At 43.9% G+C, this 11,713-nt stretch overlaps 1 long non-coding RNA gene across 2 annotated transcripts; it reads left to right on the top strand.

Moving 5' to 3' along the window:
- The first annotated feature begins 3,690 nt into the window (after window positions 1–3,690).
- LOC120966161 (uncharacterized) lies at window positions 3,691–11,589 on the top strand. 2 transcript variants are annotated; one of them, XR_012187155.1, is made up of 6 exons: window positions 3,691–3,793; window positions 3,905–4,030; window positions 4,125–4,229; window positions 4,308–4,457; window positions 10,580–10,712; window positions 11,352–11,589. It is a non-coding gene; the product is annotated as an uncharacterized lncRNA (long non-coding RNA). The 2 variants fall into 2 exon arrangements; XR_012187154.1 differs by having other exon boundaries at window positions 3,710–4,030.
- The last annotated feature ends 124 nt before the right edge of the window (window positions 11,590–11,713 follow it).

The following is an 11,713-nucleotide window of genomic DNA, read 5'->3' as shown; positions in this document are numbered from 1 at the left end:
TCAAGGAGGTTTGGAGGGACCTGGCAATGGAGAAGGAACATCTAGCCCTCGAAGGAATAATGTCTATGCATGCTATGCTGGATCTTCTTTGGGGGCTAGATGAAAAACAGCGTCTACATATCGCAGTGGTGGTCCAACAGACATAAGCTACGCGAAGGAGAAATGCCGCTGTCGGCTGCGGAGGTGGCTCGGAGCACGATGAGTCGGGTGCTGGAATACGGGTATACAGTCGTGATGTTACTATATACATGTTGTTGCTTTTAAAACCCATCGTCCATTTCAATCTGAAGGCTCTCTTTCCTCTCCTTTAATTATGTTATTATTAATGGGGAACAACACTTGCTCCTCCCGCCGACCAGCTCGGTTACCGCCGCACACGTGAACCCCAAACACACGGCGACGGTACCATCGGAGGTTAGGAGCTTGCCATCGACGGAACCGCAGCAATTTGTTCGATAAATAATGAGAGTGGCAAATTTGTAAGTCGTCGTCGCTCGATCGAAAAAAAGGAAGAGAGTTTATATGGCACATGTGCCACAAATCAAGACACAAATTCCTCCACTAGTTAACCCACAAGTTTTCCCCTCTATGCTTCAGCCAACATCATAGGGCTTCGGGAGCGTACGATGCTCGGTCTTGCAAGTCTCTATGAGCTGCCAAGCTCCTATATTTTAGGGTTTTAAGTAAGAGAGTGATTTTTCTACACCCCAACTTTCACAATCTGCTTGTGCTAGGAACAACAAGATATGTGATGTTCCAGCCTTTCAGGCAGTAGTAAGGTAAACAAGCAAGGAAAAAAAAACTTTGATGTATCCAGGGCCGGTCCTGAGATTTATGGGGCCCGGGGCGAGACTAAAATCAGGGGGCCCTTAATATAAACATCACAATAATATTCAATGTATGTATATGTGAAATATTATTAATTAACATTATAGTAAAATGCATCCAAAATCAAATAATTTGTATTTTACCTTAAAATTGACCTCTCACATTGGTAGATTTAATTATGTTTACTATGGTATTAATATAAATCTCATTCAATGATTTTTTTAAGTTGCCAAATTATTTAAGCTTCCTTGAAAATTTGCAAACCTCACAACGTTTCTACTCACTATATAGCTATTTAAAAGATGTTCATCTCTACTCCTAAGGGAGCAGTTGGTAGTCTCGCTTCCAGGTTTTTTTAGTCCCACCTCCCACGATTTATTTTGGTACCTCCTCCCACCTCTGACTAAGACATCACAAACCGAAAAAACCTCCTCCTGAGGCCCGAACCCGCACCTATCCACATGCGACCCTCAAAAGACGTATGAAGGTTAACCTGCGACAAAAAAACCTACGACGGTTAACCAGCGACGAGTCCTGTTCTCGAGCGAGGCCTTCCTTCGTGGCCGCCCTACATCCCTGCGCCGCCGCGCTTCAGTCGCTGCCCTCCATCCTCGCCGCCCTCCATCCTGGTCGAGGTCGCCGCCCCGCTTCACTCGCCGTCCTCCATCCGCGTCGATCCTGGACAAGGTCGCCGCGGCCCTCCATCACTTCGCCGCCGCGCTGAACACCTCAACGATCCGGCGCGGGTCCTGGATCAGGTCGCCGCCGCCCTCCATCACTTCGCCGCCGCGCTGAACTCCTCGCCCTTGATCCAGGATCCGGCGCCGATCCTGGACGAGGATAAGCGGACACGTCCAGGATCCGGCCAGAACACGTCCCGGATCCGAAAAATAGGTATACAAACCATCTCATACGTCAATCGCATCTCATACATCTCAAATGCCATACAATCGCATCTCATACATCTCACAGCCCATACATCCATCGCATGTCATACAGCCATGGCAAGTGCTTTCACAGGGATGGATCCGCCTGCAAGATTGATTTCTGTTCTACACAGTTTAGGTTTTTTTCCATGTTAAAACTAGACTCAAGTACACATGTTTACAGATGGCAATTGGCAAAAAAAAATTACCAAGGGGTATCCTGCATCCTGCACTTGTATAAATATGGCAAAAAAGAAAACACAAACCATACAGGACCCTAGAGTATGTTTCCACTTGTGCTGAACTGAAGATAGAACAAAAACACTTGCATTCTAAGAAAGTACAGAGATGTAGAAGATGTAGATGAAAGTGCCATTGCAGTATTTATGTAGAATAAAATACAATTGCAGTATATGCTAGCAACAGGTTGCAGTATATATGTAGAACAATAACCCTTCCAGAATGTCATCAAATAACTACCATTTCTGTCTTCATGATTTTTGCCATTCAATAGTTGCATATGGGGAATTCAAAAAGCACGGTTGGCGAACATCAACCTGAAGATGACGTAACTATAGGTATGATGCAACCTACCATGTTTTCGTTTAGTTGCGAGACCTGAATATATGACAGGATGCATAATGTCTTCCAGGTCTTACAAGCGGGAGAAGTGATGCAGAACACAATGCGAGCATCATACCCGTAGCTGAAATTGTTGATAACGTCTACTCGACGGAATCAGGTATAATACTGTCCGGAGATTGGTTATAAATGTTGCTTCACGTCCATTTCTGAAAGTGGCAGAATGCATTATGTGTTGCAGTCCTTACGGGCGGGATAAATGTTGGAGACTACAATGCAAACTTCATACCCTTACATGCAGGTATAAGACTGTGTCAAGATTGCTGCTAATGTTTCGTGCATACCGTATATTTTGTTGATTGCTAAGATGTAGGGCGGGAACCTCCAAACGACGGGATTCCGTCGTATTCTGAGAATAATAAGGATGGTACGACTAAGCTACGAGATGATACTCAAGGTATTCACAGGCATGCTTATACAGCTTCCAAATCGACATCTCCCAGATGAGCTTAATGGGCTTTGTGGTTTTTACGCTTAACGTAATGCAGATGACAAAACTTCCGAGCAGCATGCAACAGTAGCTGTATTTAATGAAGAAAAAAAAATGTTGGCGAAACAAGGGAGCAGTTCAACGCACTGAGGCGTGAATCTTATCGGAAGAAAAAAGAGGAGGATATGGTCAGGTTACAAGAGTATAATCAGCCATCCCTTTCAAAGACTGGTAAGTATTTAAGCGTGATTTTGCTGACTACTCTTGGTTTTTTCTGAATACCTATAGTATGCAAATTAATCGTTATAGTAACCTGACTTCATAGATGTTCCCCGTGTTGGTTTCATAGATGTTGTATCAACATCGATACTTTTTTTGTTCTCTAACTCTCATACCTATTGTAAAAATGGTAGACCATAGGGATCTTATCAACGCGTGGAGGCGGGCATCTTATCGCACTAAGAAGTCAGATGGTTTTATAAACCATCTAGACGATGGACCGATTGTTCACCGTCGTACTCTATGTGATATCACAAATGTTCAACAACCTTCATATGTGATCCCTGGTACTTATTTGGTAGATTTACAATGTCGTTAATTATATGTGCGTATTTGACAATCATACTATTTGTGATTATGTTTAACTTCTCTTTCCTTTCTGAACGCCCGTGGTGGATAACTATAGGAACTAATGTTGGGGCAGATCATATGTTGGGGCAGCTAATCAAACCCACGCGAGATGATAAGCACGGGAAAGTTGATCTTCGTCCCCTTTGTAATTCAAGTAAGATTATTTTATGTTACATCCTAGCATTCATGGTTCAACCATTTTAATAAATACTAACCAAGCATGTTATATCAGATGACCCAGCTAGCTCGGTTGATACATCAATCTCGCATAATGAATCAACATATCCTCCTAAAGCTACGGGAGCGTCTGATGTAATTGCAGATAAAAATATAAAAGGTAAAATGATTGTGCTTTTTCCATACTCGTTTGCTGTCATGTTGTTTTTACCTTTCGCTTTTGAGAGAAACCCAAGGAAGACATCAGTAGATAACTTGAATGATAGCACAGAAAATACGCAAGTAACAGAAGAAGAACGCAAACGAGACCGTAAAAAAGCTTTGAGGAGAGCTGCATATCGGCAGAGAAAAGATCGGAATCTCCAAGATGAACATGCACAGGCCCTTATTTTATCTGGTAACCTCTAAAGGTTTTGACCATTATATTCAGTACCCGACTTCATGTCTTAATGATTAAGTTTTCCACATGTTTTCATCAATTGTTTAACCAGCCAACCCAACTAGCTCCAACTATACATCATTCTCGGTTGATGCGACGACATTTCAAGCTACAACTACTGTCACATCTGGTCTCATTAATGACATGGAGGTACAAGGTAATCGATTTGTGCGTACTCCATCATCAATTGCTGTCATTGTTATGTTTTATTGTCTAATGTCCTGATCGACATCAGATGTGGTCTTGAATAACACCCAAGAAACAAAGCAAAAAACCGACGAAGAACTCAAGAGAGATCGTAGAAACGCCCTGCGGAGAGCTGCTTATAGGAGGAAAAAGGATAAGCTTATCCATGATGAAAACATACGTCCACTTTCGTTATCAGGTAAAACATGATCTATATTTTCACCATGACTTACATATCTTGTTTTGCTGCTCATAGCTAAATATTCTTATAGCCACCATCATGCTCGATGCGTACAGTTTAATGCTGCATATTAATGCACCATCATGGTTTTTTTCCTATAGACATCTTAAATAATATTGGTTCTAACTATGTTTTAAAATCATTACGAAACCAGCCAACCCTAATAGCTCCAGCTATATAGAATTCGAGGGTGACGCAGCAACATTTCCCCATTCAACATTAGACGCGTCTGTTGTCACTCATGACAATGATCTAGCTAGGAGGCAACGTGATAATGAGCGGAAAAGAAATTTAACAAACGTGCAAAGGGAGCAAATAAACGCACAGAGGCGTGCAGATTATCAGCGGAATAAGGACAAGGTATCTGTTGATGTCAGAGAAACAGTGAATGAAAAAGTACGAGAGAAGCGAATGCAACGTCGCAAAAGCATGTCAGTGATTGAGAAGGGGGAGTCAAGTGCTCAGAGGAAGGCCAATTATGCCAGAAGAAAAAACACCCCATGCAACGAATCCATCGCGCTCCCACGTCCAGACCTAGCAAACTCAACCTCTGAATGTCCCACTTTAATCTGCCGCGCATCATCCGTCTCTCGGGTCGCCGAAGATGATTCATCTGATGGCGACCCTCCGACGAACAAGACGAATTACATTGTTGGTATCGAAGGTATGAAATTGCTAATGTCACTTTCTTCTGCTCATTATCAGCAACCATCTTCTAACATGATGTTATCTACTGTGACATTCGCAACGACGAATGTCCAGAGGACATCGAATTTTTACAAAGCGGCATCGTGGGCGATGAGCCGACAGCAGCCGAATTGATGGATGAGGAGTACTACATGTTTCGCAACGAAGGTATGGTGAGATATGAAGTAGGACGGCGTGCATCTATATTGTAGTTAATTTTTTTTTTGTAATTTTTGTTTTGAACGTTATGTTTCAACAAATGCTCGTAGGGTCCGATCATGACAACATGGATGATGACGAGGAAGGGAGCATGTCGTCTGCTATACCTAGCGAGGTTGATCCATTAGAATTTGTTTACACAAACATCCCCGACACCACTCACATCCTGAAGCTCGACGCAAACTGCAAACACTGCAAGGCCAAAAAGTTTGTCTCTGAGACCGACGGGTTCTGCTGTCACAATGGCCAGATCGAACTTAAACAACCGGAGCCAATCCCAGAGCTGATGAGGCTATGGTCAAGCATGGATGCAGATTCTAGACATTTTCGGGAGAACATACGGTTCTTCAACGGGCATTTCGCCTTCACAACCCTTGGCGTCAGCCTTGATGAGAACTACACAAACATGAAGTCTGGGGTGTACACATTCCGTGCGCACGGCTCCATCTACCACAATGGGCATTCGTTCGGGCCTAGCTCCCGTCCAGAACATCTGCAGTTGTACTTCTATGATGACGACCCAACCATAACTCATCGTAAGGTGGCCACCAAGCAATTAGACCAGGATGTCGTGAAGAAGTTAGTAGACATACTCAAAGAAAACCCGTACTCCCAGCAATTTAGGAGTTTGGGTGCACACAAGGACAACCTCGATGATTATAGGATAGACCTAAACACCGATAAGAGGCTTGACCAAAGAAGATATAATAGACCGTTGTCATCTGAGGTCGCTGCAATTTGGGTTGAGGGCAACGACCTAGCAAAAAGGTTTGACCGGAGGATAACACTTTGTGGTAACAACAACGAAAGGCATAGTATACGTGTGACCTCCGGAGCATATGACCCGTTGTCTTATCCCCTATTCTATCCAAGGGGGGAGCTAGGTTGGCATCCAAAGCTACTTAAACGTAATGTAACGGAGGAGGTTGTACTACATTCTCAACTGGTCCATGATGATGATGAGGATGCAGGTATGCCGTCTGCGTCCCATTTTGCTACAAATAATATCTTATTTCTCGAATATATCCTCATTTTGATGGTACTCAATCATGTGCAGAGGGCAACAGCACGTTGTGCGTCTCTGTCAGAGACTACTACTGTTACATGCTGCAGACACGGCCTGGAATCTTCAATCCCATACTCTGTGGAGCACGCCTCTTGCAGCAATGGGCGGTCGACATGTACGTCAAGATTGAAAGTTGTCGGTTGAGGTGGTACAGGAAAAACCAGACGCAGATTCGTGCCGACTTGTATAAAGGAGTTGTTGATGCAATCACATCGGGGGAGACGCGAGCAAGCGCTGTTGGGGTAAGAATAGTGCTCCCTGGAACATACCCTGGTGGCGACCGCGACATGAAGAAGAGGCATATGGATGCCATGGAAATTGTCCATACATATGGGAAGCCTGACATCTTCTTGACCATGACTTGCAATCCTAAATGGGAAGAGATAACGAATGAGTTGCTGCCTGGTCAGACGGCGCAAGACCGACCTGATATTGTGGCTCGCGTGTTCTACGGCAAGCTAGAGGCTATGAAGGACATGTTGTTCAAGAAGCATATCCTGGGTGTTGTTGTCGCATATGTATACGTAGTCGAGTTCCAAAAAAGGGGCCTCCCCCACACACATTTTTTGTTGATCATGGACTCTAAATATAAGCTTATCGTCCCGGAGCAGTATGACCGACTCATTTCCGCAGAGCTCCCAGACAAGCATAAGTATCCGGAATTGTATGCTATGGTGGTAAAACATATGATGCACGGACCATGCGGTGCTCTCAACCCGAAGAATGTTTGCATGCAAGAAAACAGATGCAAGTGCAGATACCCATGGCCGTTCAATGAAAACACATCACAGGGGAAGGACTCATACCCAATTTATCGGCGTAGAGACGATGGAAGGCGTGCTAAGGTCCGAGGGAAGATGTTGGACAACAGATGGGTTGTGCCTTATAACCCATACCTGCTGCGGATGTTCAATTGCCACATCAACGTTGAGGTCTGCTCTAGCATAAAGGCCGTCAAATATCTTTACAAGTACATTTACAAGGGCCATGATAAGGCTTCTTTCAGCATCGACCATCCCGACGCCGATGGTAACATTGATGAGATCAAGAGATACGTTGATGCAAGGTGGATCACCCCTCCGGAGGCTATGTGGAGGATATTTGGCTTTCCACTTTGCGCCAATTACCCACCTGTCTTGCAGTTGCCTCTTCATCTCCCGAATATGCACAGGGTCGCATTCAATGCACAGGCTGACTTGAAGAATGTTGTCGCCTCCGAAAATAATTCAAAATCCATGTTAACGGAGTATTTCAAGGCTAACCAGGAACACCCTCGGGCTAGGCATATATTGTACAAGGATTTTCCCGGAAGCTTCACGTGGCAGAAGAAAAAGAAGTTTTGGAAGCCGCGGGTCGAGCGTTTTCAAATAGGTCGCATCGTGTCTGCCAATCCTGCCGAGGGTGACCGATACTACCTGCGTGTGTTGCTAAACCATGTTACGGGCAAAACATCCTTCGACGACTTGCTCACCGTGGACGACGTTCTATGTGGGAGCTTTAGAGAAGCTGCTGAAAGGTTGGGACTCATCGAGGCAGACAACACGCTCGACAACTGTCTTACTGAGGCTGAGCAGTGGGCGATGCCATGTTCTCTTAGGAGGCTCTTCGCAACCATCTTGGTGCACTGCGAGCTAGGCGACGTGCGTGGTTTATGGGATAGGCACCTCGATCCTATGTCAGATGACTATCGTCGATCACGCACGTCCCCTATCGAGGTGGAGCAGATGGTGTTGCTTGACATTAGGGGTATGTTGCAGTCCATGGGTAAAGACATTGTTGATTTCGCTCTTCCAAGCATAGATGATGCGTTTGACCCAACCGAGGGTGAGGCAAGAGAGGTCATCGAGGAATCAACTGTTGAGTTTGACGTGGATGATACTAAATTGGCATCTTCCCTGAACTTGGAGCAAAGGGCCGCATACGATGAGATACTAGCGGTTGTTGAACGCGGTGATGGGGGTGTATTCTTTGTTGATGGCCCTGGAGGTACATGGAAGACCTTTCTATACAGGGCGATGCTTGCCAAGGTGAGGAGCGATGGCAATATTGGTATCGCTACCGCGACGTCGGGCGTCGCCGCTTCTATCATGCCTGGCGGCAGGACTGCCCACTCGAGGTTCAAGATCCCATTGAGTTGCGATGATGGAGCCTCGTGCAGCTTCATGAAGCAGATTGGGACCGCCAAGCTGCTTAGGATGGCCTCATTGATAATATGGGACGAGGCCAGCATGACGAAACGACAAGCGGTCGAGGCATTGGACAATAGCATGCGCGACATCATGGGAATACGCGACCGACCCTTTGGAGGAAAGACTGTTGCTTCCGGTCGTCAGAAGGGGGCCGCGGGGCCAGATAATTGATGCAACCCTACGAAGTTCTCATCTATGGAAGGGTATGCGGCAGCTTCGGCTCATCACCAACATGAGGCCTCATAATGACACGTGGTTTGCAAATTACTTGCTAAGGGTCGGCAATGGCACTGAGGAAGTCGACGATCAAGGCAACATACTACTCCCTGAAGACATTTGTCTGCCGTCTACAGGCGAGGTTGACGACCTGGAGAAGCTTATTCACCACGTGTTTCCGAGTATAGATGACAACATGTCTGATTCAAATTACATGACATCTCGAGCAATCCTTTCCACGACAAACGACAATGTCGACAAGATAAACATCCGCATGATAGAGCGTTTTCAGGAAGATGAAGTAATATACCATAGCTTTGACAGTGCGGAGGACGACCCATATGGCTACTACGCTCAGGAGTTTCTGAATGGATTGACTCCTAACGGTCTTCCTCCGCATGCACTCAAGCTAAAGCTGAACTGCCCTGTCATACTTCTAAGGAACATTGATCCAGCAAATGGATTGTGTAACGGCACTAGGCTTGTTGTTAGAGGTTTTGAGAGGAACACCATTGATGCATAAATCGTGATTGGACAACACGCTGGCAGGAGGGTCTTCCTTCCTCGAATACCTCTCTGCCCATCTGAAAACGACATGTTTCCGTTCAAGTTTAAGAGGAAGCAATTTCCTATAAGGCTTAGCTTTGCTATGACCATTAACAAGGCTCAAGGGCAGACAATCCCGATTGTTGGTGTCTACCTACCCAATCCCGTGTTCTCTCATGGTCAACTCTATGTTGCTTTGTCTCGAGCCACCGCAAAGAGAAACATAAAGATACTCATTCAGAAGGAGAAGCCGAAGGAGAAGTCCAACAAGCAAAAGGACAATCCAAAGAAGCGAAAAAGACCGACCGTGTCATTACTAACCTCGATGAAGAACATCGTCTACAAGGAAGTCCTTACAGGCTGAAGTCCGGTCTTAATAGACCGGCAGGTTATGTAATGACACAACATTTACTCTTGTGATGGTCAAGATTTATTGTAATTCGTTTTTTTACATATATCTTTTTTATTTGGTATTTTGATAGTTGGAGGTATACTCCATTTAGTTGAGCTACTAACTGCATTTCAATAATCAGCCGTCATGTTGGCACCATCATCGCTGTTATATCTTTTCTACTATCGCAATGTTTCTGGCAGTGTACATGTCACCCACCGTAGTATTTCATGTGTAATATGTGATTCTGATATAATGATTGGCCTGAAAAATACCTGGAACATGCAATGAAACTTTTGTGTTAGGGCAAGTGATCATATCCATTGTTATTATTTTGATATTTTGATAATATGGTTGAATGTAAATTTATTGGCGTCCTTATTATCCCTGTATTATTCTGATAGGTCAGAAGTATAGGATTATGATTGGTCTGAATTATAAGACCAACACACGCAGAAGGGAAGTTTGTGTAGCTTTTCAAGATATATTTTGCATATGTACATCTAATAAATAATAAAATGGTAGCCTGCGTACTTGCAAATATGTTCAAATGCCCGTGCGACTCTGGAGAATGTGACAATGCACGTGTCTGATCGCTGAAGTGTGCAATCTTTGGAAAAAAGATTGATTACTTGTATTTTCACGCGTCTGAACTAATTATTTATCAGTTCAGTTCGAGTTTCATTTTTATTTTTTGCATTGGTTCATGTACCTTCATGAGTTTACTGTGGATCTGAAAGAGTTCTAACCTAAAAAATTGTACAAGGCTGCATTAATCTAGGACCTGGCGAGGATTGGTTCAGAGAGCAAGCATCGTTCTGCAGTATCTTAAGGACGCTGGTTGGGCTGAGGGTGGTCGACTTATAGGTTGCACCCAGCCAAGACGATTGGCTGTGCAGGTATCAACTGTTTAAATGTTCATCAAAATGTGTATCCTTCTCTAGATGCCATGTAATACTAGGTTTCTCTTTTTACCTTCTGATCAGAGCATGCACCAGATTATTCTTTTGGGTAAGTCCCTAGCAACTAGCATGGCGAGTAAGGATCTTAGCTAATTATCTAGAGCAAGCTTCTGTATTACTTATGGATATTCTGGTGCAACATGAATCTAAGAAATAAATTATTAGAGATAGATAACTCCTAAAAGATAAGCTTGGAGGACTTTCGCAGAGCTCCCAGCCACGAAGATTTATCCAGCTTCCCCTTTGTGACCTAGCCGTTTGTGACAGGGTTGCCATGTGGTAGTGGCCATAGTGCCCAAAAGTGTGTCTGTAACAGGAGACTTCATCCTGCAAAATTATTCATGTGCTCCGGCAGTGATTTCTGACATCCTATACGGAGCAGTCAGCTGATAGAACCATATCTGTACTAATTAGAAGATGGTAGCTGAACATTTTGTTTACTGCATTGGTATTACTAATTTCCATATGTTTGAATTTTTTTACAAGGTAGGGGTTGCGTTCTATTTTACATTTGTTGTCAATGTATTTTTTATGTAATACTATGTCACTACTATATAACACTGATTTTTAGCGTAGATATCCATGAAGCCAGCCTCATGACACTTGACGAAACACGTGCGTACGTCAATGGTGTTGTTCAAGCTAGGAACAATGGAGGCTAGAAGTATCTGTGTACACAAGTGCACAATTTGTCTTAGATATAAAAATGTATGAACGCTTTGCATGCAACATTTTGTTGCCAATTGTCACATTATGAAGTGTTCGCTTATGTCTTGGAGGTTTAATAATATGTGATATTCAATAAAAAAATCTATTTAACAGTGTCGTCATATTTCGGAGCCATATACTGTGAAGTTCTGAACTATATATTTGACTAATATATATTTGATGACCAAACTGTCAATAATGGACTTCAAATGGTAACCTGTCTACTCTCA

This window comes from Aegilops tauschii, chromosome 6, assembly GCF_002575655.3.
Source record: "Aegilops tauschii subsp. strangulata cultivar AL8/78 chromosome 6, Aet v6.0, whole genome shotgun sequence".
Classification (NCBI taxonomy): domain Eukaryota; kingdom Viridiplantae; phylum Streptophyta; class Magnoliopsida; order Poales; family Poaceae; genus Aegilops; species Aegilops tauschii.
The sequence above is the reverse complement of the archived record's forward strand: the minus strand, read 5'-3'. Positions and strand labels throughout refer to the sequence as shown.